Source organism: Balaenoptera musculus, chromosome X (assembly GCF_009873245.2).
Source record: "Balaenoptera musculus isolate JJ_BM4_2016_0621 chromosome X, mBalMus1.pri.v3, whole genome shotgun sequence".
NCBI lineage: Eukaryota > Metazoa > Chordata > Mammalia > Artiodactyla > Balaenopteridae > Balaenoptera > Balaenoptera musculus.
Window position 1 is genome coordinate 124,447,726 of NC_045806.1, and position 25,854 is coordinate 124,473,579.

A 25,854-nucleotide genomic window follows, 5' to 3' on the forward strand; every position below is an offset into this window, starting at 1 on the left:
ACGGGTGGGGAAATTAAAACCCAAAGGGGGAAGTCAAACTTACTTGGCAAAACTGGGATAGGATCTAGATCTTTCAACTCCCAATTTAATGCTTTTTTTCCCTCCATTCCTTAAAGGGTTTTGATGATTTGTCTGTAAACAATGGCCATGATGCATTGGACATACACTGGATGGCACTTAGGAGACTGAAGCTCTAGTCCCTTCTCTTTCAGTAGATGGATAATCTTGAATGACCCCTTTCTCTTCTGGAGCACATTTTCTCCTTTTGTAAAATAAAGAGGCTGGACTAGGTGCTCTTTAGAGGCCTTTCTCTCTCTGATGTTCCCAAAGATCATCATTCTAGAAATGCTGAATCACAGATCATAGTTGAAACCACTCATCTTCTTGTCCTTGGGTCTTCTCCATCTCTAAAAATGGAAATAAAATTCCCACCTCTACTGGTTGTTGTGAAGCCCCTGGCACCATTCATGATAGAGCAAGTAATCAAAAGTTGCTTCCATCCTTCTATCCAATCAGGAACAAAGGTTTTCTTGTTTGATTCTTGGTCCTTGCCTTTGGAATCAAAGAATCTTTGATCAGCAAACCTAAATTTTAAAAAGGAAAGAAAATGAAATATACATACTCTGCTTTTAAAACTTTTTAAATGGAAGTATAGTATACTTTGCAAACAGGGAAAATGCACAAATATTAAGTGAACAGATTAATGAATATTCACAAAGTTAACACACCAATAAGCAGCATTTATATTAAGTAATAGAACATTGCTAGAACTCCCTTGTGATCCCTTCCAAGTCATTACTTCTGCCCAAGGGTAACCACTATTCTGACTTGTAACATCTTTGATTATATAAATGGAATCCTACATTATGTACTCTTATTATTGTCTGGATTCTCATACTTAATATTGTTTGAGATTCATTCAGGTTGTCATGTGAGCAGCATTTCCTTTATCCTCATTGCCATACAGTATTCCGTTTTATGACTGTACTATGATTGATTTATCTATTCCACTGTTTGCAGATATTGGCGTAGTGTCCAGGTTTTTGCTAATCCAGATAAAGCTGCTATGAATAGCCTGGTATTTAATTTCTTTGGTAAATATATGCTTCTGTTGCATATATGTCTAGAGGTGGAATTGATGATTTGCAGGATGTACGTGTGTAATTTTAGCAGATGGTGCCAAGTAGCTTTCCGTAGTGGCTGTAACAGTTTACACCACCACCAGCAGTGTGTGAGCTCCAGTTACTGCCCATCCTTGGTAGCACATGCTCTCACTTAGGTGGGTGTGCAGGGGGATCTTATTTTGGTTTATTTAGTTACATAGAGCAAACTTCTATGGTATACTTTTTCATGACTTCAGACTGAAGCACAGAGCAGTGTATCCATCACCACAATCAAGGTACAGAAAGTTCCATCACCCCCCCCCTCAAATTGCCTGGTGCTGCCTCTTTGTATTCCACCCCTCCCTCATTCCTAAACCCTGGCAGCCACTGGTCTGATATCTATCCCTATGGTTTTACCTTTTCCAGATTGTCAAGTAAATGGAATCATATGGTATGTAGTCCTTTGGGTCTGACTTCTGTCACTTAGCAAAATGCCTTTGAGATTCATCCATGTGGTTGTGTGTATCAGCAGGTCACTCGTTTTTATTGTTGGATAGTAGTCCACTGTACAGATGTACCACATTTTGTTTATCCATTCACCAGTTGAGAGGCATTTGGTTTGTTTCCGGTTTTTGTCTCTTATGAATTAAGTTGCTATACATATTTGTATACAGGTTTTTTGTTTTCATTTCTCTTGAGTAACTATCCAGGAGCAGGATTGCTGGGTTACATGGTAAGTGAATGTTTACCTTTATAAGAACCTGCCAAACTCTTGCAGAGTGGCTATACCATTTCGCGTTCCCACCAGCAGGGCGTGAGAGTGCCAGTTGTTCCACATCCTGCTGATGCCAGTTGCTCCAGCAGTCGGTATTGCTAATTTTTTTTCTTAGCCATTCTGAGGTATGTAGTGGTATTTCATTGTGGTTTTTAATTTGCATTTCTCTGATGATTACTTATGTTGGGCATCTTTCCATGTGCTTATTTGCCATCCATATAACTTCTTTGGTGAATTTTCTGTTCAGATCTTTTGCCCGTTTACAAAATAGTGGTCCTTTCCTTTCCTTTCCTTTTCTTTTTTTTTCTTTTCAGCAGCCATGAATGGGCATGGCTGTGTTCCAATAATACTTTGCTTACAAAAGCAAGCAGTGGGTCATATTTGGTCTGCAGAAGACCATAGTTTCCTGTTCCCTGTGCTGGACCCAGTACTTCTCAAACTTGAGTCTAAAGGTGCTTATTTTCTTATTGTTAAATTTATAAACTTTATTGTGAAATAATTATAGATTTAGTGGAAGTTGCAAAGAAATCTACAGGGACGTTCCTTCACTCAGCCTCCCCCAGTGTGAACATCTTGCATAACTAGAATATAATGTTAGACCAGGAAGTTGACATTGGTGTAGTTCACAGAGCTTATTCAGATTTTATGAGTTACACATGCAAGTGTGTGTTTCTATACAATTGTATCACACATGTGACTTTGTGTAACTTCCACCACAATCAAGGTACAAAACTGAGACATCATTACCATCACTACATGATCATCACACCTCATACGCACCCCTTTATAGCCTCCAGCACTTCCTACCTCACATCCCTTACCTTTGGAATCCACTGTTTTGTTCTCTATCTGTATAATTCTATTTTTCCAAGAATGTTGTATACATGGAATCATACTGTAGTGTGCAACTTTTTGATATTGGATTTTTTTTTTTACTCAGCATAATTCCCTGGAAGTTCATTCAAGTTGTTGCCTGTATCAATAGTTCATTCCTTTTTAGTGCTAGATAGTATTTCATAGTACGGATGTACCACAATTTAACCATTCACACATTTTAATAGTTTACAGTTTTTGGCTATTATGAATAAAGTAGCTATGAACATTCATGCACAGGTTTCTGCACTAACATAAGTTTTGATTTCTCTGTGATAAATGCCCCAAAGTGCAATTGCTGGGACATCTGGTAAGTTCATTTTTAGTTTTTAAAGAAACTGCCGAACTATTTTCCAGAGTGGCCGTACCATTTTGTATTTCAACCATCAGTGTATGTAAGTGATCCATTTTCTCGGCATCCTCACTGGCATTTGGTATTGCCACAATTCTTTATTTTAGCCACTTTGAGACTTGTAGTAATATCTCATTGTGGTTTTCATTTGCATTTCCTGGATGGCTGACAATGTTGAATATCTTTTCATGTGCTTATTTGTCCTTTGTATATCCTCTTTGGTTAAATGTCTCTTCATGTCTTTTGCCCATGTTGTAATGGGATTGTTTTTTCGATGTTGAGTTCTGAGAGTTCTTTATATAATCTGGATACAGATCTTTTGTGGGATGTATAATATGCAGAATTTTCTCCCAGTCTATAATTTGTCCTTACATCTCCTCTACAGGGTCTACAGAGCAAAATTTTCTAGATTTGATGAGGTACAGTTTATCAGTTTTTACTTTTTTGGGTAAAAAATCAATTGAGCATCTTCGTGTGGATCTACTTCTATGTCCTCTATTCTGTTCTACTGATCTGTGTGTCTACACCTCCTCTACTGCCACACTGTCTTGATTATTGTATTGTTGATTTTTGAGAGTTCTTTATCTATTTTGGATACAAGTCCTTCTTCAGGTATGTAATTTGCAGAGATTTTTACCCCCCCCCCCAGTCTGTGATTAGTCTTTTCATTCTCTTAACAGTGACCTTTATTTTGTTTAATATCTTTATTGGAGTATAATTGCTTCACAACGCTGTGTTAGTTTCTGCTGTACAACAAAGTGAATCAGCTATATGTATACATATACCTCATATCCCCTCCCTCTTGAGCCTCCCTCCCACCCTCCCTATCCCACCCCTCTAGGTGGTCACAAAGCACCGAGCTGATCTCCCTGTGCTATGCGGCTGCTTCCCACTAGCTATCTATTTTACATTTGGTAGTGTACATATGTCAATGCTACTCTTTCACTTCGTCCCAGCTTCCCCTTACCCCGCTGTGTCCTCAAGTCTGTTCTCTACATCTGCGTCTTTATTCCTGCCCTGCCACTAGGTTCATCAGTACCGTTTTTTTTAGATTCCATATATATGCGTTAGCATACGGTATTTGTTTTTCTCTCTCTGACTTACTTCACTCTGTATGACAGACTCTAGGTCCATCCACCTCATTACAAACAACTCAGTTTTGTTCCTTTTTATGGCTGAGTAATGTTCCATTGTACATATATGCCACATCTTCTTTATCCATTCATCTGCCGATGGACACTTAGGCTGCTTCCATGTCCTGGCGATTGTAAATAGTGCTGCAATGAACATTGTAGTGCATGTCTCTTTTCTTTTTTTTTGAATTTTTGAATTTTATTTACTTTTTATACAGCAGGTTCTTATTAGTTATCTACTTTATACATATTAGTGTATATATGTCAATCCCAATCTCCCAATTCATCCCACCGCCACCACCCACACCCCTGCTTTCCCCCCCTTGGTGTCCATACATTTGTTCTCTACATCTGTGTCTGTATTTCTGCCTTGCAAACCCGTTCATCTGTACCATTTTTCTAGGTTCCACATATGTGCATTAATATACGATATTTGTTTCTCTCTTTCTGACTTACTTCACTCTGTATGACAGTCTCTAGATCCACCCACATCTCTACAAATGACCCAATTTCGTTCCTTTCTATGGCTGAGTAATATTCCATTGTATATATATGCCACATTTTCTTTATCCATTCATCTGTCGTGGACATTTAGGTTGCTTCCATGTCCTGGCTATTGTAGATAGTGCTGCAGTGAACATTGTGGTGCATGTATCTTTTTTTGTTTTTTAATAAATTTATTTATTTATTTTTGGCTGCGTTGGGTCTTCGTTGCTGTGCGTGGGCTTTCTCTAGTTGCGGCGAGCGGGGGCTACTCTTCATTGCAGTGCACGGGCTTCTCATTGCGGTGGCTTCTCTTGTTGCAGAGCACAAGCTCTAGGCATGTGGGTTTCAGTAGTTGTGGCTCACGGGCTCTAGGGCGCAGGCTCAGTAGTTGTGGCGCACGGGTTTAGTTGCTCCGCAGCATGTGGAATCTTCCCAGACCAGGGCTCAAACCCGTGTCCCCTGCATTGGCAGGCGGATTCTTAACCACAGCACCACCAGGGAAGCCTGCATGTGTCTGTTTGAATTATGGTTTTCTCAGGGTATATGCCCAGTAGTGGGATTGCTGGGTCATATGGTAGTTCTGTTTTTAGCAGTATCCTTTATAGATATCTTTCTTTTATTGATTTCCAGTATGTTCTGAAAGCATACTTTTAATGATCACTATTCTTTAAAATTCATTGAGGTTTTTTTTCTTTTAGTGGCCCATAATATGATTGATCTTTATGAACGTCCAATGTGCAATTGAGAATAATGTGTTGAGTGGCGTTTATACACACACACACACACACACACACACACACACACACACACACATACACACACATATCACTTAGGTCAGATTGGTTGATAGTGCTGTTCGGGTAACCTATAGCTTTACTAATCTTCTGCCTACATGTTCTGTCAGTTGCCGAGAGAGGAGTGCTGAAGTCTCTGATCGTAATTGTGTATTTGTCCTTTTCTCCTTTCAGTAGTATCAGTTTTTGTCCAATTTTTTTTTTTTTTTGGCTACGTTGGGTCTTCATTGCTGCACACAGGCTTTCTGTAGTTGCGACGAGCGGGGGCTGCTCTTTGTTGGGGTGCGTGGGCTTCTCATTGTGGTGGGTTCTCTTGTTGCAGAGCACAGACTCTAGGCGCATGGGCTTCAGTAGTTGCAGCACGTGGGCTTCAGTAGTTGTGGTGCGCAGACTCAGTAGTTGTGGTGCATGGGCTTAGTTGCTCCGCAGTATGTGGGATCTTCCCGGACCAGGGATCGAATCCATGTCCCCTGCATTGGCAGGCGCGCCACCAGGGAGGTCCCTGTCCAATGTATTTTTAAGCTCTGTTATATATCTTATTTGAGAATTGACCTCTTTATTATGTAATGATCCTCTTTATTTCTAATAGTGTTCTTTGTCCTGAATTTTTTGCTTGTGTTATTATAGCTACTCTGGCACAGTATTTTACTACTATTTTTTCTTTAAACACCCAGTTATCTTTATTTATTTATTTATTTAATTTAATTTATTTATTTTTCGCTGCATTTGGTCTTCACTGCTGCGCGCGGGCTTTCTCCATTTGCGGTGAGCGGGAGCTACTCTTTGTTGCGGTGCCCGGGCTTCTCATTGCGGTGGCTTCTCTTGTTGTGGAGCGCAGGCTCTAGGAGTGTGGGCTTCAGTGGCTGTGGCACACAGGCTCTAGGGCGCAGGCTCAGTAGTTGTGGTGCACGGGCTTAGTTGCTCCTCGGCATGTGGGATCTTCCTGGACCAGGGCTCGAACCCATGTCCCCTGCATTGGCAGGCGGATTCTTAACCACTGCGCTGCCAGGGAAGCCCCCCAGTTATCTTTTAGGTCAATTAAATATAGGAAAAATCAATGTATTTTACCTTCATTTATTTCTTTTTAGCATTCTTGATTTATTTGTGGAGATCCATGTTTCAGCCTAATATATTTCTTCAGCCTGAAGAACTTCTTTAAGATTTCTTGTAGAGTAAGACTTCTGGCTATGATTTCCATCATTATTTTTGTTTTTCTGAGAAAGTCTTGATTTCTTTTTCATTTTAAAAGTTAGCCTTATGGAGATAAAATTTACATACTGTAAAATTAACCTTTTTTAAGTGTACACTTCAGTGATTTTTAGTGAATTTACAGAATCATACAACCATCACCCAAATCCACTTTTAGAATTCTGTCATCACCCCCAAAGATCCCCATACCGTAAGTCAATCACCTTTCCACCCCCAACCCCAGGCAACCAGTAATCTTTCTATGCCAATAGATTTGCCCTCTTTGGAATTTCATATAAATTGAATTATACAATACTGAGTGTTTTGCATCTGGCTTCTTTCACTTAGAATAATGTTTTTGAGGTTCATCCGTTTTGTAGCATGTATTGGTATTTTGTTCCAGTATTCCACTGCATGGATATAGTATATTTTATTTATCTGTTTACTAGTTGATGAACACTTGAACTGTTTTCACTTTTTGGCTTTTATGAGTAATGCTTTTATGGACATTTACTTACAAGTCTTTGTGTGGACATATGTTTTCATTTTACTTCATACCTAGGAGTAAAATTTCTGGTTTGTATGGTAAACTTATATTTAACATTTAAAAAATGTTTCTTTCAGTAAATTAAACTGTTTTTAGAAGAGATTGAATAAACTATTTAAGATACAATATTTATATAATACTATTCATTCTCTATTTCGTTCAACGTGATGATTTTTTAAAATGTGAAACTACTCTTGTGTCATCAGACTATTATACCTTTTACAGCAGAAGTAGAGTGCACTATGTTTTACATTTTAAGGAACTAACTGCCAAGCTGTTTTCCAAAGTGGCTGTACCAGTTTACATTGGCACCAGCAATGGCACCTTACATTTTTTTAAAGATATTTTCTGGGTATAGACTTCTGAGTTGCATGGTTTCTGATGAGAAATTTGATGTAATTCTTATTTTTTTCTCTCTATGTAAAGTTTCTTTTTTCTCTGGCTGCTTTCAAGATTTTCTCTTTTGTTTTCAGTAGTTTGAATATATGGTGGTTTACTGGGGCTCTGAACCTCTTGCATTTGTGGTTTGGTGTGTGTCATTTAATTTTGGGAAATTCTTACCCATTATGTTGTCATAAAATAAAAAATAAAAATAAAATAATCTCCCATCCCTCTGTCTTCTGGGATTCCAATTAGACTCATACTAGACTGTTTTATATTATCTTGGATATTCTAAATTTTCTTTGTGTTTCAATTTGGGTAATTTTTGTTGACTGATCTTCAAGTTCACTGATTCTTTCTTTGGCTGTGTTGAGATTACTGGTGAGCCCATTGAAGGTATTCTTTATCTCTGCTACTGTGCTTTTCATTTCTAGTATTTCTATTTTGTTCTTTCTTAGTGTGTGTTTTTCTACTGCAGTTACCTGCTTATATTGCATAATGTCCACCATTTCCATTTGAGCCTTTAACATGTTAACCATAATTATTTAAAATTCCTTGTCTGATAGCTCCAGTGTCTGTGTCATATCAGATTCTGGTTCTGATGATCACTTTGTTTCTTGGGAGTGTGATTTTTCTTACCTTTTTGTGTGTTTTTATTTGTTTGTTTGAAGCCAAACATATTGTGTAGGACAGTAGAGAATGAGGTATGAAGTTTTTATGCCTGGAAATGGGCACACATTTCCTTCTGCTGGGTCTTTAGAACAGAGTTTTGAGTTAACCTGGTTAGGAGTTGGATTGGGTTTGAGGTTGTTGTTGCTATGTCCACCCTCAGTGTATGACAGACTTCAGATTCCTATAGTGATTCCTTGTGCTTAACATGAGAGTTGGTTTTCCAGAGCAATGTCTTTTCGACACTGAACTTTAGGTCTTCCCTTTACACTGTGCCTCAGATGGTATCTTTGCATACTCTGTTTCCTCTTCTGTCCCTTTCCCGGTACTATTATGCTGTTACTAGTTACTTGAATTTATTTAGTTAGTGATGTGGGGAACTGGGAGGTGGGCATTTTCTGTTGTTCTGCCCAAGTCTCAGTCTTGGTTGCAAAGTCCACGGTATGGCCTCAGGAGTATGTGGTTCTGTGCCCAGTGTATATTTCTGCCCTTCCCCCAGTAGTAGTTTTTTTTCCCCATTTCCTTCTCCCAGCTGCAGTGAATTTCCACCATTGCCCTAGAGTGTGTTGTCCTTTCCCCACAGAGAAAGGCATTGTTTTCCCTGGGGGAGATGGGGGAAATGCATGGGGTTGAGATTCGTATCCCTCCTGCATGGCTAATGCTCCTCTCTTCAAGGACTGCATCGCAATGGTCCGTTCTTCGGGCTCTTTCTGAGCTTTTCTGAAAGCCCCCAGCAGGATTCGTGGAGAAAGCGCTTGCAACAGAGTGCAGACCCCCCAGTCTCTGAGGCCCCCAGAGGCTTCCTACTATCCTGCCAGTTCATTGTGTTTGTTTCTAGCGGAACTCTTACTGGTTTTTGGTAAGCTTACCCCACATAAGTGAGTGCTCACGTCTCTTCTCCTCTGGTAGGGACTGTATCTCCTCAGATTTTGGGCAAGTGTGCTGCTCTGCAAACTCAGCTCTCCAATGCAATAGAAAAATTCATGAATTTGAAGTTAATCTGGCTTATTTTTTGTCTTAACTATGGGAGTGATGTTTCTTCCACCTTACTTCATCCCAGAGTAGAAGATGAAGTTTTAGATTTTCTCAAGCCCACGTTGCTCAGCCTCTCAAACTCCTTGTAGTTACTCATCCATTGGCGTGTACAGAACTCTTCTTTCCTGTGACTTTTGTTCCTAAAATGTTCTGCTGTGCTTTGCAGTAAATACGTGTTGACTATTTTGGGGTATTCCTATTTTCAGGTATTTCAGATGCCATTTTTATCCCTTCCTCCTCTCAGCAGATGCTGATACTTTACTGTTTCATGGCTATTAGTGGATTATCTCTACCTGGTCATATTTTGGGTTTCATTGGGGTATGTTTTACCTAGTTTTGTTGTACATGTTGTTTATGGGTTTTTGTTCTATTATTCTAGCACTTTATCTGTTTTATGTGAGAGATTCAAATTTAGGGAGATTCAAAACTATAATGCCATGCTGCTTAAAATCTTGCCTTCCTTTTTGGAAAGACACTTTTCCTGGGTTTAAAATTCTAGTTTGACAGTCATTTTTTTTTTCTTTAGTTTTTCAGTTAATGCAGTTTCAGACTTTGGTAAATATCTTGAGGGGAAAACTGGCAGAATATTGGGCTCAGTTTCCCCTCTTTCTTTCTACCCAGTGGTCTGCTGCTTTCTCTCCTCTTAGTAGAGGCTCTCAGTTCATGTTCTTACTCATATCCCCACCCGTTTAGCTCATGCCCAGAATCAGCAAACATTCTGAGGAAAAAAATGGCTGCCGAGTGTCATTGCCTCTCTTTTCCAAAGTCCTGGCTGCCTCGTCATGCTCTAGTGCCTTCAAACAGACATTTTAAAATTTTATCTGGATTTCTTAGTTATTCTCGGTGGAAGTATTAGTCTACTACAAGTTACTCCATCACATTCATAATCAGAAGTCCACCTGTTCCCTAAGTATTTGCAAACTAAATTTCTTCATGAACTGCAGTAATTGCTGAAGAGAGACATTTTAGGAGATTCCTTTTCAGATAGATTCATCACTGCTTTTCAAGAAGAAAGGCTCTTAAAGATGAACAAATATGACTGAGACTGAGGGAGACTGTTACATTAGTACATCATTTCCCTGACCTCTGTTTTAGCATGAAAAAGGTAAGGAGTTATTTAAGTTAGTACTGGATTAATTAGGTTAGAAACTAGTTTTTCATAGATACTGCAAAGACAGATATCAATCCTAACTTCTGTACTTTTGGGGTCTGAATGAATGAGGCGGTGCTACTTTCTGGTCATTAGAAGCCCACAGTAGTGCTGCTACTCAAAATTCTTTCCCCTTGGTGTATTAATTCTTCTAGTAAAACACAAATAATACTCGGTTTTCTTCTCAAGGACTCAGACATAGGCACTCGCAATAAATCACAGGGGCCATGTCCTTCTTTGGAGATAGAAGTCTTCATGCTGAGGAATCTACCAGAGAAGAGGAACTCCCTCAAGAATAGAATTTACTCTGCTAATTATTATGCTTTCTGCCACAGTGCCACAGATACCCTTGACTGTATGTTCCACAGCTGTGCAGAATGTTTCAAGAGAACATTAGATTGTGTCTTCTGCAAGGTCTTCATCCTGGAGGCTCTCCAGAAAGGGTGATAGGGCTTCAGAAAAACAGAAAAATATCTTCTGTTCACAGGTGTTGTATTTCCATAAAAGGAGTGTTTGGATCTTAGCTCTACTATTCACCAGCTGCATGACCTTGGGCCACTGACTCACCTCTGCATAAATTTCCTCATCTCTATAAAGTCATTCTAACTACATTGGCTTCATAAAGCTGTTGTGAAGATCAACTGTAATAGTGGGAGGGAAAGTCATTTGTAAATTTCAAAGTGCAGCATACCAGAGATTGGGGTGAGCCCTATTGTTTCACCCCTCCTTTAGTATTCCTCGAGTCCTGGGGCTGGAAGAGATCAGTCCCACATTTCATCTAATACAGTAATCGTCTTTTCAGTGTCCCAGACAGATAGCCTTTTAGCTTCTGCATTCAGAGCTCTTTCAGAGATGGAATAGCTTTCCCTTACGCTTGTCTGCTAGCCCATACACTGAGTCCCGGGATACCTGGAACTTCTGATCTCCTGTGACTGAGGAGGGAAGAGCAATGAAGACTTCAGAAGCCCAGAGCTATGCTGTGTGTTTAGTTTTGCCCTGCTTCTGATCTGGGAAACTTGAAGCTTCCTGTTGGGATGTCTAGTCAGCTCTGAAAATGGGTTTGGTTTAATCTAGACCCCCTTCTCTAAACACATGGAAATTCCTAAGGGAAGGCAAGTGCTTGTCCACCCCTCCACAGTTTCTGTGGGTCTTTGGGATGGTTCTTCCCCTGAAAGGTCAAAATCACTTGTGTTTCTGGTAAGAACTGGAAGCATCTAGTGACCTAAGCAGTCACTCTACAGGATGGGGAAGAAGAACTACTTAAGAAGCAGGAGGAACTGTTTAGCACCTATCAGATGAGCTAACAGATTAATTTATGCTGGCCTTTTTTTTTTTTCATATGTTGTTACTATTCTTGCAAATTTTCGGAGGTTTCAAAGTAGGTTTTTTTTTTGTTTTGTTTTAACTTTTGGGTTTTATTTATTTATTTATTTATGGCTGTGTTGGGTCTTCGTTTCTGTGTGAGGGCTTTCTCTAGTTGCGGCAAGTGGGGGCCACTCTTAATCGCGGTGCGCGGGCCTCTCATTATCGCGGCCTCTCTTGTTGCGGGGCACAGGCTCCAGACGCGCAGGCTCAGTAGTTGTGGCTCACGGGCCTAGTTGCTCCACGGCATGTGGGATCTTCCCAGACCAGGGCTCGAACCCGTGTCCCCTGCATTGGCAGGCAGATTCCCAACCACTGCGCCACCAGGGAAGCCCCCTTTTTTTTAAATGTAAAAAATAGTCATAGAACCTTAAAAAGTTATTTAATCTTATTGAGATTGTACATGTGTATTATTTATTTCACATTAGTTATTTTCATCTGAGGCTAAGTGATTTCTTCTTAACATTTGGCCTACATAAAATTAGCATGAACTTCTGCTCTCTGCAAAAAGGCTACAGCAGATGATATCTAGAGGTCTTTTCTGGCTCTAAGATAGGTCTACAATTCTTGGATTCCTTCCTGTGACCCTTTTAGAATGACTTGGACTCTTTTCCAATGTACTTGGGATGGGCTTCTTGTACAGCCTGGAGGCAGGGCAGTAGCCTGCATGGTCTGTCACCTTCCCTTTGGTCTGAGACTCTCTGGTGACTTGTAGGGCTCTTATTTATAGTCACAGTATTAAGTCTACTATTGGAATTCTCCACAGACTGCTACTTGCAGAAGTTCAACCTCTTCGAGACAGTTGCAATAAAAGAACTCTATCAAAAAGAATTTGCTGAATTGTGACTTCAAACAAAACTAGCTTTGTGGAGACAAAATGTACTCCTGACAAGGGAGCCTTATGTTTGTTTTCCATCCTCTTCTCCCAGCACTTCACTTCTAATCTCTCTGCAGAAAGAAACATTTCAACAGGGAACCAAGTTGAAATTGAGACATCTTCTCAGAGTCCTGAAACTCCCATCCTTACCTCAGAAGGAACTCCTCTGTTCACAAGCTAAAGCCAGCCTTAAGTCTGCTTCCTTCCCTGGGCAATTCTGTTTGGATGTTAGATGCACCGCCTTCCCAAGCATTGTGGTCTCTTAATTAAGTTCAATAACATAAATGTCTTTCTGCAGCCTGAAAGAATTTTATATTTTTGTGTTATCAAATAATGTGATAGTGTCTCATAGTTTATTGGTAACATTTAGAATGTTTACTATCATAAGGGGATTTTGGGGTCATGGTCAAATTGTTTTATTTGGGTTATATATGACTCCTTCATTCTGGGAAAACAAAGTTCTTTATATACAGCATGTGTTCTCATAATATACAGGCTGAGGGACTTGGGCGAGAGTAGGGGCATCATTAGTTCTCATTCTGTAGGTGGAAATAATAAAGCGTGGAGAGGCAAACATATTTGCCAAGACAGATTCTCAACTCCATTTTGGGGGCATTCCAGGGTGTCTCATAGGATCTCACAAAATTGCTCTAAAATTCTCAAAACCAAATTCATCTTAATTGGCTTTAATTTTTTAGAAAAAATTTCCAGCATTTTCAGGTAGGGTCAGTGAGTTTTACAAAAAAAAATTTTTAAAGTAGGACCAATGAAACGTCAAAACTACAAAATCATTTGGGAAGCAGTGGACTAGTGGGTACCAGAACAAGCATTAAAATAATCCAGGTCAGGTACTGAGATGTATAAACTCCTGACTCATCCTCCATGGATCTGTATTTCCAAAGGCAATGCGTTATGTGATGGCGCACCTAAAGATGCTTCTCTTCTGGGCAAGCTTTGCACAGCACTTGGGAAGGATCCTAATGGCCTTTTGTGGTGACCTGATTTTTTTCACTGCTAGAAAGGTGAGAAAATATATGTACACTTGAACAGTGAGAATTTTAATTTGGCTGGAGCACAGGCTCATTATGGGGGAATTATGTCAAATATGCTTGGAAAGGTAGGTTGGGGCCACATTTTGAGGGACCTTGAATACTAAACTGAGGTGTTTCAACATTTTTGATAGGCAGTTTGTAAGCAGTGAAGATTTTTAAGCACGGGTTGGAGGAGAAAAGGCCGTATGAAATGGCCAGAGTTAGACTCCAAGACTATTAATATGGCTAGAATGTGTAGGTTTGGCCAAATTGAGACAGTGAAAATGGAGAGATCCATCAGAAACTTGCAATGATCTGGATGAAAGGTGTTATGGAGGTTGTCCACCTTTATTATGAGCTTTGTCACTGTGCTGGTGTTTAAAAGCAGGTGATGGGAATTCCAGGGTGGTCCAGTGGTTAGGACTCCGCACTTTCACTGCCGGGCCCAGGTTCAATCCCTGGTCAGGGAACTAAGATCCTGCAAGCCGTGTGGCACGGCCTAAATAAATAAATAAATAACAGGTGAGGTGTCACCTCTTGAATTCCACAGACTTTCTTGTTATGCTGGCTAAGATTTTGCCTAAACTCTTAAAAAAAAAAAACTAAAAAAAAAAAAAAAGCTTTGCCTTGCCTTTCAGAGGTTCAAAGGCACTTACTTGTTCAGAATGTGCTTCTCAAGCTGTGTATAGTACTCTTGGCATCATGAAGTGTATGTAGTTCCATGGAGCTCCACATCCAGTTTGACCATCTCCAGTTTACTGCATTGAAAGAGAGGGCATCACTTCACACAGACCCACTCTGATCAGTTTCACCCATGCATGCTCTCAGATGTGCTATGTGTGAACTTGAACAGTGGGGCCTCAGTCCATTCTGATGTTGGGGGAAATGGAGCATTTCCCTGTGATGTTTGACAGCCACTATTTGGCTTATATTTGAAGAGGAAAATATAATAATTTTGACCTCAGTTTTTCTACCCCTGAAAGCTTTTTTCTAAGAACACTAGTCAGTGGCTTGGGATACCCAGCAAATATTTACAGGATTAATTTGTTTCAATGAAAAAAAGTTATTTTTCCATACCTTTCATTATATGAACTTTTGGCAAAGGAAATTTCTCACTTTACATACTTCTTATAATAGACAAATTCCATCATCTCCCCACTAAGAGAAACAATGCTGAAAATGGTAGAATAATTCTAAAGTTATGGGAGTAACATAGTATCCACGGAAACCTTGAGTAAGTACCATGAACCTTGACCCTTGTGGTTAATTTGTAAGCCCTTGGCAGTGAGATGAGATGTGTTTTTTCACTGTGAAGCAAAGGAAACCTATCGTGTAACAGGTAAGTTTGTATATCGATGCTATATTGACTTTGTTGCTACCCTGTCCTTACACAGACAGTTCATCTGGTCCCCACTGCTCCAGTTATTGTGATGAGTTGTGTATTTTTATTTCAAAGAAGATCTGTTTGAATTATTTTATTTCTATTTTGACCTACTTTAATCACTGCCCACGTCTGCCCCATTCCACTAGGTGACACTCATTACCCATGAAACTACTTTAGTCATATCATCACCAGTAGTGGGCTGGGTTGTGCTTTTCTGTGAGGATGAAACACTTCTGGGTTGCTGGTATCCTTGCTCTCTACTCCCAAACTAGGTATCAAGATTCTGTTTCATACCTGCCCGCAAAGTCTCGTAAATGTTCATTGGTGCTATGGTAGGCACATGGGCAAGATTTGAGCTAAACCACGGTCCCAGCCCTCCAGAAGCTCGCAGTGTAGTGGCAGGGGGCAGATTGCAGAAGAGCTAGAGAAGGGGGCCATGGCAGGGAAGGAAATGCTTCTGACTGGAAGCTCTGCATGACTAGAGGTTGTGAAGGCCTGGAGGTCCGAGACTCTGAATTGGGCGGCTGTTGGCATAGGGTGAGGGGCTCCCTGGCATGCAGTGGAATGGAGAGACTAGCATCGTTGCATTATTTCACTGGTAGTGCCCCTGGGTTCAACCCTGGAGGCCATGGAGGAAAGCAATGGCTGTGGATGCTTCCTCCCATCCCAGAACTGACTGGGCTCTCCCACAGTCTCAGAGACAGAAGATCAGAGGTTTCCCCACTGTTCCTGAACCAATGACTGGAAATATCTATAGCTCTCTCATTTGGTTTTATTTATCTTATTTTTTATTTTTGGAAAATTTAAAAAAATACAGAAAATCACACCCACGAAAGTAACCACCACCTACGTTCCTACCAACAAGAATTAACCATTCTTATCATCTTGATGTATTGGTTTCCGAAGTTTTCTCTGTTTATACGTGATATTAATATATTGCCCCTATTCTCACTTATTTTAATCTATATTCTTCCCATTCATAACAGGACCAGTTCTTGGATTCAGTTATGGAATGCCAACATGCTTAGATATAAATGCCTCACAGCATGATGGCAGCAGAGAGTTGTTATGTTGTTCTACATTTTCTTCCCTTGCTCCTCAAATGCAAACAAATTTTTTCTGGAGTTTAAAATTACATTGTAGAAAAAGTGCAAAATGCAGAAAGATGAAAATAAATTACCTGTAGCCCTACCGCTTGGAGAGAACCAGAGTTGATGTTCATTTTGGTATATTTCCTTCGATTCTTTTTTCTATTTATACATAGTTTTTAAAAACTTAGCTTTGCATTGTATTTAATATTTTATAATCTGCCTTTTCACTGAATGTTTTATGATTTAAATGTTCTTCTACCTCATGATTTTTAATAGTTGCCCAGTATTCCATCCTATAGCTATAGCTAGAGTTATGTCATACTTTATAATTACTATTGCTAGACATTAAATTGGTCTCCCTTTTTGGTTATTATAGTAACGTATGTTCTTGTGTGAATGTATGACTATCAGAATAAATTTCTAGAAGTAGAACTTCTCAAAGAGTATGAACGTTAAAAGGCACTCTTTTATTGAATTTTTTTAATCAAAGTAATATATGTTTATTATAGACCATGTAGAAATCACAGATATACAAAAAAGAGAATGAAAAAGGACGTAAACGTCACCCATATTTTTACCACTCAGAGGTAATCACTATTAACATTTTATTATAATCCTTCAGTCTTCTTTTCTGTATATTCTACGTCCTCTTTCATGAGCTTTTTAATATATTCTGAACATTCTTTCAAGTTCATTATTCTACACTTTCAGTGGTTAACTAGCATTTCATTGTATCAAAGTACAATTTATTTGACCAACTCGCTACTGTTAGACATTTAGGTTATTTTTTTCCCCTACTGTAAACAACGTAGAGATGAGTATTCTGTGGCTAAGTCTTTGCAAAAACCCCGATTGCTTCGTTTAAATAAATTCTTGGATGTGCAATTATTGGTTCCACATGTAGGCACATTTTTCAGGCTTTCGATGAGTATTGCTAAATCACCCTATAATAATTGTCATGTTAGAGGTAGAGTACGGGCATGCCCTTTTTGTCTGAATTCTTGAAATCACTGAATTTTTTGCCGATTTGACTGCAAAGAATTAATATACTATTTTTTTTACTTTATTATTTATTATTTTTTTAACATCTTTATTGGAGTATAATTGCTTTACAATGGTGTGTTAGTTTTTGCTTTATAACAAAGTGAATCAGCTATATGTATACATATATCCCCATATCCCCTCCCTCTTGCATCTCCCTCCCACCCTCCCTATCCCACCCCTCTAGGTGGTCACAAAGCACCGAGCTGATCTCCCTGTGCTATGCGGCTGCTTCCTACTAGCTATCTATTTTACATTTGGTAGTGTATATATGTCCATGCCACTCTCTCCCTTTGTCCCAGCTTACCCTTCCCCGTCCGCATATCCTCAAGTCCATTCTCTACGTCTGCCTCTTTATTCCTGTCCTGCCCCCTAGGTTCTTCAGAACCTTTTTTTTTTTTTTTTTACATTCCATATATATGTGTTAGCGTACGGTATTTGTTTTTCTCTTTCTGACTTACTTCACTCTGTATGGCAGACTCTAGGTCCATCCACCTCACTACAAATAACTCAATTTCGTTTCTTTTTATGGCTGAGTAATATTCCATTGTATATATGTGCCACATCTTCTTTATCCATTCATCTGTCAATGGACGCTTAGGTTGCTTCCATGTCCTGGCTCTTGTAAATACAGCTGCAGTGAACATTGTGGTACATGACTCTTTTTGAATTATGGTTTTCTCAGTGTATATGCCCAGTAGTGGGATTGCTGGGTCGTATGGTAGTTCTATTTTTAGTTTTTTAAGGAACCTCCATACTATTCTCCATAGTGGCTGTATCAATTTACATTCCCACCAACAGTGCAAGAGGCTTCCCTTTTCTCCACACCCTCTCCAGCATTTATTGTTTGTAGATTTTTTGATGATGACCACGCTGACGGTGTGAGGTGATACCTCATTGTAGTTTTGATTTGCATTTCTCTAATTATTAACGATGTTGAGCATCCTTTCATGTGTTTGTTGGAAATCTGTATATTTTCATCGGAGAAATGTCTATTTAGGGCTTCTGCCCATTTTTTGACTGGGTTGTTTGTTTTTTTGATATTGAGCTACATGAGCTGCTTGTATATTTTGGAGATCAATCCTTTGTTGCTTCATTTGCAAATATTTTCTCCCATTCTGAGGGTTGTCTTTTCGTCTACTTTATGGTTTCCTAAGTTTCATTAGGTCCCATTTGTTTATTTTTGTTTTTATTTCCATTTCTCTAGGAGGTGGATCAAAAAGGATCTTGCTGTGATTTATATCATAGAGTGTTCTGGCTAGGTTTTCCTCTGAGAGTTTTATAGTGTCTTTAATCCATTTTGCGTTTATTTTTGTGTATGGTGTTAGGGAGTGTTCTAATTTCATTCTTTTACATGTAGCTGTCCAGTTTTCCCAGCAGCACTTATTGAAGAGGCTGTCTTTTCTCCATTGTATATTCTTGCCTCCTTTATCAAAGATAAGGTGACCATATGTGCGTGCGTTTATCTCTGGGCTTTCTATCCTGTTCCATTGATCTGTATTTCTGTTTTTGTGCCAGGACCATACTGTCTTGATTACTGTAGCTTTATAGTATAGTTTGAAGTCAGGGAGCCTGATTCCTCCAGCTCCATTTTTCTTTCTCAGGACTGCTTTGGCTATTCGGGGTCTTGTGTGTTTCCATACAAATTGTGAAATTTTTTGTTCTAGTTCTGTGAAAAATTCCATTGGTAGTCTGATAGGGATTGCGTTGAATCTATAGATTGTTTTGGGTAGTATAGTCATTTTCACAATGTTGATTCTTCCAATCCAAGAACATGGTATATCTCTTCATCTGTTTGTATCAACTTTAATTTCTTTCATCAGTGTCTTATAGTTTTCTGCATACAGATCTTTTGTCTCCTTGGGTAGGTTTATTCCTAGGTATTTTATTCTTTTTGTTGCAGTGGTTAATGGGAGTGTTTTTAAATTTCTCTTTCAGATTCTTCATCATTAGTGTATAGGAATGCGAGAGATTTCTGTGCATTAATTTTGTATCCTGCTACTTTACCAAATTCATTGATTAGCTCTAGTAGTTTTCTGGTGGCATCTTTAGGATCCTCTATGTATAGTATCATGTCATCTGCAAACAGTGACAGTTTTACTTCTTCTTTTCCAATTTGGATTCCTTTTATTTTTTTTTTCTTCTCTGATTGCTGTGGCTAAAACTTCCAAAACTATGTTGAATAATAGTGATGAGAGTGGGCAACCTTGTCTTGTTCCTGATCTTAGTGGAAATGGTTTCAGTTTTTCACCACTGAGAACGATGTTGGCTGTGGGTTTGTCATATATGGCCTGTATTATGTTGAGGTAAGTTCCCTCTGTGCCTACTTTCTGTAGGGTTTTTATCATAAATGGGTGTTGAATTTTGTCGAAAGCTTTCTCTGCATCTATTGAGATGATCATATGGTTTTTCTCCTTCAATTTGTTAATGTGGTGTATCACATTGATTGATTTGCATATATTGAAGAATCCTTGCATTTCTGGGATGAACCCCACTTGATCATGGTGTATGATCCTTTTAATGTGCTGTTGGATTCTGTTTGGTAGTATTTTTGTTGAGGATTTTTGCATCTATGTTCATCAGTGATATTGGCCTGTAGTTTTCTTTTTTTGTGACGTCTTTGTCTGGTTTTGGTATCAGGGTGATGGTGGCCTCGTAGAATGAGTTTGGGGGTGTTCCTCCCTCTGCTATATTTTGGAAGAGTTTGAGAAGGATAGGTGTTAGCTCTTCTCTAAATGTTTGATAAAATTCACCTGTGAAGCCCTCTGGTGCTGGGCTTTTGTTTGTTGGACGATTTTTAATCACAGTTTCAATTTCAGTGCTTGTGATTGGTCTGTTTATATTTTCTGTTTCTTCCTGGTTCAGTCTCGGAAGGTTGTGCTTTTCTAAGAATTTGTCCACTTCTTCCAGGTTGTCCATTTTATTGGCATAGAGTCGCTTGTAGTAATCTCTCATGATCCTTTGTATTTTTGCAGTGTCAGTTGTTACTTCTTCTTTTTCATTTCTAATTCTATTGATTTGAGTCTTCTCCCTTTTTTTCTTGATGAGTCTGGCTAATGGTTTATCAATTTTGTTTATCTTCTCAAAGAACCAGTTTTTAGTTTTATTGATCTTTGCTATTGTTTCCTTCATTTCTTTTTCATTTATTTCTGATCTGATCTTTATGATTTCTCTCCTGCTAACTTCAGGGGTTTTTTGTTTTGTTTTGTTCTTCTTTTTCTAATTGCTTTAGGTGTAAAGTTAGGTTGTTCATTTGAGATTTTTTTGTTTCTTGAGGTAGGATTGTATTGCTATAAACTTCCCTCTTAGAACTGCTTTTGCTGCATCCCATAGGTTTTGGGTCATTGTGTTTTCATTGTCATTTGTTTCTAGGTATTTTTTGATTTCCTCTTTGATTTCTTCAGTGGTCTCTTTGTTATTTAGTAGTGTATTGTTTAGCCTCCATGTGTTTGTATTTTTTACAGATTTTTTCCTGTAATTGATATCTAGTCTCGTAGCGTTGTGGTCAGAAAAGATACATGATATGATTTCAATTTTCTTAAATTTACCAAGGCTTGATTTGTGACCCAAGATATGATCTATCCTGGAGAATGTTTCATGAGCACCTGAGAAGAAAGTGTATTCTGTTGATTTTATCTGTTCTTCTGCCTCAGTTATTCTGCTATTGATTCCTTCTAGAGAATTTTTAATTTCATTTATTGTGTTGTTCATCATTGTTTGTTTGGTCTTTAGTTCTTCTAGGTCCTTGTTAAACCTTTCTTGTGTTTTCTCCATTCTATTTCCAAGATTTTGGATCATCTTTACTATCATTACTCTGAATTCTTTTTCAGGTAGACTGCCTATTTCCTCCTCATTTGTTTGGTCTGGTGGGTTTTTACCTTGCTCCTTCATCTGCTGTGTCTTTCTCTGTCTTCTCATTTTGCTTAACTTACTGTGTTTGGGGTCTCCTTTTCACAGGCTGCAGGTTCGTCGTTCCCATTGTTATTGGCGTCTGCCCTCAGTGGGTAAGGTTGGTTCAGTGGGTTGTGTAGGCTTCCTGGTGGAGGGGACTGGTGCCTGTGTTCTGGTAGATGAGGCTAGATCTTGTCTTTCTGGTGAGTAGGACCATGTCTGGTGGTGTGTTTTGGGGTGTGTGTGACCTTATTATGATTTTAGGCCGCCTTTCTGCTAATGGGTGGGGTTGTGTTCCTGTCTTGATAGTTGTTTGCCATGGGGTGTCCAGCACTGTAGCTTGCTGATTATTGTGTGGAGCTGGGTCTTAGCGTTGAGACGGAGATATCTGGGAGACCTCTTGCGGATTGATATTACATGGGGCCGGGAGGTCTCTGGTGGACCAATGTCCTGAACTTGGCTCTCCCACCTCAGAGGTTCAGGCCTGACACCCGTCTGGAGCACCAAGACCCTGTCAGCCACATGGCTCAGAAGAAAAGGGAGAAAAAAAATAAATGAATAAAATAAAATAAAAGTTATTAAAATAAAAAATTTAAATAATTATTAAAATAAAAAATAATAAAAAAAAGAAGAGAGCAACCAAACCAATAAACAAATCCACCAATGATAACACGTGCTAAAAATTATACTAAAAAAAACAAAAAAACGGACAGACAGAACCCTAGGACAAATGGTAAAAGCAAACCTATACAGACAAAATCACACAAAGAAGCATACACATACACACTCACAAAAAGAGAAAAAGGAAGAAAAAAATATATATATATATAAAAGAAGAGCAACCAAATCAATAAACAAATCTACCAATGATAATAAGCTCTAAATACTAAACTAAGCTAAACATAAAACCAGAAACAAATTAGATCCAGAAAGCAAACCCCAAGTCTACAGTTGCCCCCAAAGTCCACCTCCTCAATTTTGGGATGATTTATTGTCTATTCAGGTATTCCACAGATTCAAGGTACATCAAGTTGATTGTGGAGATTTAATCCGCTGCTCCTGAGGCTGCATGGAGAAATTTCCCTGTCTCTTCTTTATTCGCACAGCTCTTGGGGTTCAGCTTTGGATTTGGCCCGGCCTCTGCATGTAGGTCGCTCTCTGACGTCTGTTCTTTGCCCAGACAGGAGGGGGTTAATGGAGCAGCTGATTAGGGGTCTCTGGCTCACTCAGGCCGGGGGGAGGGAGGGAGGGGTGTGGAAAGTGGAGCGAGCCTGCGGTGGCAGACGCTCCATGATGTTGCACCAGCCTGAGGTGTGCCGTGCGTTCCCCCGGGGAAGTTGTCCCTGGATCACGGGACCCTGGCAGTGGCGGGCTGCACAGGCTCCCGGGAGGGGAGGTGTGGAGAGTGACCTGTGCTTGCACACAGGCTTCTTGGTGGCTACAGAAGCATTTCATGCCCGTCTCTGGTGTATGTGCTGATAGCCGCGGCTTGCACCCGTCTCTGGAGCTTGTTTAGGCGGCGCTCTTAATCCCCTCTCCTCGCGCACCCTGAAACAATGGTCTCTTGCCTCTTAGGCAGGTCCAGACTCTTTCCCGGACTCCCTCCCGGCTAGCTGTGGCGCACTAGCTCCCTTCAGGCTGTGTTCACGCAGCCAACCCCAGTCCTCTCCCTGGGATCTCACTTCCGAAGCCCGAGCCTCAGCTCCCAGCCCCTGCCCGCCCCGGTGGGTGAGCAGACAAGCCTCTCGGGCTGGTGAGTGCTGGTCGGCACCGATCCTCTGTGCGGGAATCTCTCCGCTTTGCCCTCTGCACCCCTGTTGCTGCGCTCTCCTCCATGGCTCTGAAATCTTCCCCCCACCCACCCCCGTCTCTGCCAGTGAAGGGGCTTCCTAGTGTGTGGAAACTTTTCCTCCTTCACAGCTCCCTCCCAGAGGTGCCGGTCCCGGCCCTATTCTTTTGTCTCTGTTTTTTCTTTTTTCTTTTGCCCTACCCAGGTACGTGGGGAGTTTCTTGCCTTTTGGGAAGTCTGAGGTCTTCTGCCAGCGTTCAGTGGGTGTTCTGTAGGAGTTGTTCCACATGTAGATGTATTTTTGATGTATCTGTGGGGAGGAAGGTGATCTCCACGTCTTACTCCTCTGCCATCCTGAAGGTCCCCTAATATTCTATTTTAAAATTTACATTTATTTGGTTACCAGTGAAGCTGCATTTTTTTTTCTATTCTTTACTCTTTTGCCCAATTTTCTGTTCTGTTGTAGATATTTTTTCTTATTTTCTTAAGAAATTTAAAAAATAAATTTAAGAAATTCTTTGTCATTCATGCGGGTTTTCTCCTTTGGCTAGTTATTGTGATATACTGTGTGTCTAGATTTACTAATAAAATGTACTCCTGAAATAATTCCTCTTTCCTTATGGTGTAGTATTCCTTTTTTTAAATTAATTAATTAATTAATTAATTTTATTTATTTATTTTTGGCTGTGTTGGGTCTTCATTGCTCTGCGCGGACTTTCTCTAGCTGTGGCGAGCAGGGGCTACTCTTCATTGCGGTGCACGGGCTTCTCATTGTGGTGGCTTCTCATTGCAGAGCATGGGCTCTAGGCGCGCAGGCTTCAGTAGTTGTGGCACGGGGGCTCAGTAGTTGTGGCTTGCGGGCTCTAGAGCACAGGCTCAGTAGTTGTGGCGAACGGGCTCAGTTGCTCCACAGCATGTGGGATCTTCCCAGACCAGGGTTCGAACCTGTGTCTCCTGCATTAGCAGGCGGACTCCTAACCACTGTGCCACCAGGGAAGTCCTGGTGTAGTATTCTTTTTGTCTTGCTGAGTTTGGTTTGCTGGTATTTTATTTAGGATTTTTGCATCTATGTTCGTAAGTGACATTAATCTTCAGTCTTCTCTCTCTCTGTGTTTTGCGCATGTGTTCACCAGGTTTTGTGGGTAGGATAACTTTAGTTTTATAAAATAATGGGGCTTAGTTCCTTCTTTTCCTCTATGCTGGAAACTATATTTAGAGGATGGAAATTATCTGTTCCTTGTAAATTATAAAGAACTTGCTCATAAAACTATCTGGACACTATTATATTCATTGGAGGAAATGTTTTTAAACAGCACAGGTTTTTTCCCCCATATTTTGTACATCTTTGTGATTCTAATTGGTTAAGTTTCCTAGAAAATCATCCATTTTTGAGATTTTCAAATTCATTAGCAATATCAATATTTATTGAGATATAATACACATACCATACAATTCATCCATTTAAAGTGGTTTTTAGTATATTCACAGAGCTGTATATTCACAACCATCACCATGATTATCACAATAAATTTTTATAACAGTTTCAAAACCCCCAAAAGAAACCCCATAGCCATTAGCAATCACTCTCTGTTTCCCCTTAATTCTCCCTAGCCCTAGGCAACTACTAATCTGCTTTCTGTCTCCATAGATTTGCCTCCTCTAGACCTTTCATATAAATAGAATCATATATTGTAATATGGAGTCTTTTGTGTGACTGGATTCTCTCACTTAAGGTAATGTTTCCAAGGCTCGCCCATGTATTAACATGGACTAGTACTTTGTTCTTTCTTAATTTTTTTTAAATTAATAGACTTTTATTTTTAGAAGTTTTAGTTTTACAGACAGTGAACAGATATTACAGAGTTCCCACATACTCCCCTCTTCCCACTCCTCTGACCATAGTTTTTCCCACCAACATCTTGCATTGGTGTGGTTCGTTTGTTACAAGTGATGAACCAATATTGAAACATTATTATTAACTAAAGTTCATAATTTACATTAGGGTTCACTCTTTGTGTTGTACAGTTCTGTGGGTTTTGACAAATGCGTAATGTCATGTATCCGCCATTGCATATAGAATAGTTTTGATGAATAGTTGGAGCACAGGGGATTTTTGGTGCAGTGCAGTCCTTCTCTCCCCCAGAACCTCTAGCAAACCACTGCTTCCATGGCTTTATCTTTTCCAGAATGTCATGTAGTTGGAATCATACAGTATGTAGCCTTTTCAGATTGTCTTCTCTTAGTAATATGCATTTGAGTTTCCGCCATGTCTTGTCAAGGTTTGATAGTTCATTTCTTTTTAGCACTGAATAATATTCCTTTGTCTGGATGGACAACAGTTTATTTATCCATACACTAACCAAATGACATTTTGCTTGCTTCCAAGTTTTGGCAATTATGAATAAAGCTGCTATACATGTCTGTATAGAGGTTTTTGTGTGGACATAAGTTTTCAACATGTTTGGGTAAATACCAAGGAGCATGATTGCTGGATCATATAGTAAGAGTATGCTTGGTTTTGTAAGAAAGTGCCAAACTGTCCTCCAAATTGGCTGTACCATTTTGTATTCCCATCAGTGATGAACAAGAGCTCTAGTTGCTCTCCAGCCTTCCTAACATTTGGTGTTGTCAGTTGTTTAGATTTTAGCCATCCTAGTAGTCCATGGTAATATTTCATTATTGTTTTAATTTGTAATTCCTTAATTATATTTGATGTGGAGCATCTTTTCATATGCTTATTTGCCATCCATATGTCTTTTTTTGTGAAGTGTCCAGATCCTTTGCCCATTTTTAAATTGATTGTTTTGTTTTCTTACTGTTGAGTTTTAAGGATTCTTTGTATATTTTAGGTACAAGTCCTTTATCCTACATATTTTGCAAATGTTTCTCCCAATCTGTGATT

At 39.5% G+C, this 25,854-nt stretch overlaps 2 long non-coding RNA genes across 9 annotated transcripts in view; one reads left to right on the plus strand and one right to left on the minus strand.

Annotated features, from left to right (window-relative positions):
- LOC118888526 overlaps positions 1–25,854 on the plus strand; it is a 130,800-nt gene that overhangs the window by 15,448 nt on the left and 89,498 nt on the right. The gene's annotated exons all lie outside the window — the stretch shown is intronic.
- LOC118888527 lies at positions 9,931–24,960 on the minus strand. Its single transcript, XR_005018319.1, has 3 exons — positions 24,865–24,960; positions 24,221–24,223; positions 9,931–9,941 (listed from the first exon to the last, which is right to left on the minus strand). It is a non-coding gene; the product is annotated as an uncharacterized LOC118888527 (long non-coding RNA).